Genomic DNA, 2,210 nt, shown 5'->3' on the forward strand with positions numbered 1-2,210 from the left:
TGGGTGCCGAGTTCAAATGTTCGGAGAACCTCCGTGCTCGCGGCAGGAAAAAAAAAAAAAAAAGCAAAGGTTAGGCGCTGCTGCTGGTGAGCCTGTAAGTGGTTTAGTCTTTGCGACCCTGTGAGCACCAGCTGCTCCTGTCAGGGTTCCATGGTGTGGTGGTTAGCGCTCTGGACTTTGAATACAGTGATCCCTGTTTTGCCACCAATTTGCGCGGGACCCGGTCCGAAAATCCTTTTGGCAGTAGTGAGCCCCAAAAGCTCACATAAGGAGGGTCAATGCACAGTCTGTCTCTTTAGGGAAGTGAGAGTAAAGGGCAGGTCACAGCTTTGAGAATGCAGGCATCAATCCCACTACCTCTCACATGCTAAGCAAGCACTCTACCATTTGAGCTAATTCCCCTGACCTTGGTGCAGTGACGTCCATCGCTCCAAAAGACGCCAACGAAGAGAGACTGCTATTATAACGGCCTTGACGAAAAGAGGCCATCTCTCCTCTGTATTGGCACCTTTGCACTGGCTGCCATTTAGTTGTAAAATTAACAGAGAGATTGTGCTTTTGCTTTTAAGACCCACTTGGTCTTGTTACCGCAGTATGTATGTGTGTGGATTCCTGTATTACATAGGCGACCTTTGGATCACTCAGGTCGTGCAGCCAAATACTCCCCTCTGTTTCGAACACTGGCTTAAAGTCTACGGGACATCTTACCGTTTCAGCTGTCCTTCCTAAGACCCTCTACATGTTAGGTCCAGCCCCATTTTTAAATCCATTCAGAGGCCAACTTTCATTTGTTTGCCTTTGACACTGTCTCGAGGTGTTTGATTACTTCCATGTTAGTTAATTTTCCCTCTTTTGATCGTTGGTCTAGGGGCATGGGGTATCACAGAAATCCCCGCTGGCTTAACAGTGTGCAGTTGTGGCTGAATTAGCTCAGTTGCCAGAGCATTAGACTGAAGAGCTAAAGGTCTCTGGTTAGAGTCTGGAGTTTGGCAGATGTCACCTGTCTTTTCCATTTGTTCGAGGGGGCCAGTGATCAAAATTCACTGGGTTCCAACCCCTATGTCTAACTGCTTTGCCACAGCGTTATCTGTCTCTCAGACAGCCAGTAACAAAGCTTTGTTGGTTCCATAGTGCAATCGTTAACACTCTGGACTTTGAATAAAGCGATCCTAGTTCTAATATTGGTGGAACCTGTGTGCTTTCTTTCGGCCGGAAAATAAAAATGAAAAAAGCACAAGTTTGGCGCTGCCGCTAGCGAACCTGTAAGTGATTTACCCTGCGTCTCAATTTTCATACTATCCATCCTAAATAGTATGAGAGATTAGAATAAGTGTGTCCCAAATCATAGTATGTTGAAAAGAGTATGCCAAAAGTCCCCGGATGGTCTACTATTTCAGGTCAATTTTTGAAATGTGGATCCGTGCACACTCTAATGGCTAATATTGCCCACAATCCATTGCGCTTTGCGGAAGGATTCTGTCCAGAACTACAAACATGAATAAAACGCTTTAAAGGACTACAAACATAGCGGATGTGCGCGACCGGCGGTTAGGTAGAGAGGCTTAGAAAAAAGGGTTTGACTTACTAATATTCAACATTTAACCTGGTAAAAAAAATATTTATTTAATGTTATCTGTCTTATATTTCATCTGCAACAGCAAAGTTCGGCCTGGGAGTGCCACTCTGACTCTAGACTCTGCGGAGTACAAGAAGTGAGGCCCCCAGTATGAAGGGCCGGAACACGGTAGGTTGGGACTGCTCTGCCCAGCAGCCCCTGCTGACCGCCTCAACCTCCTCAGAGGAAGAGAGGTAAACTCGTGCTCTCACTCGAGAAAATGTATTTATTTATTTTAATCCCAAGTGCCCCTGTATATCTAACTTCTCATAGTCAGATAAATACTTCATTTTATTCCTCAGAATTAAATGCAGTCAAACAGCCAGAGGAGTAAATACGGTCTGGTGAGTAAGATTCACATCAAAAACCGAATGATATAATATAAGCGTCGCCTTGGCAGCGCGCGAGCCACTCAGTCAAACCAACAACATCAATCTCCTCAGAGAAAGATGGCCGCATCAGCAAGCTCTCTCTCAGAGGGGGAAGAACCGCAGCGCGGGCTTCCGAGCCTCGAGAACGAGCTCTAGATCTAGGGAGCACGGGTGGAGATAGGACGAGCCGTCTCCAACCCGTCCACCAGATCATGTGCGATCAC

Source organism: Sinocyclocheilus anshuiensis, unplaced genomic scaffold (assembly GCF_001515605.1).
Source record: "Sinocyclocheilus anshuiensis isolate Anshui unplaced genomic scaffold, SAMN03320099.WGS_v1.1 scaffold42, whole genome shotgun sequence".
Taxonomy (NCBI): Eukaryota; Metazoa; Chordata; class Actinopteri; order Cypriniformes; family Cyprinidae; genus Sinocyclocheilus; species Sinocyclocheilus anshuiensis.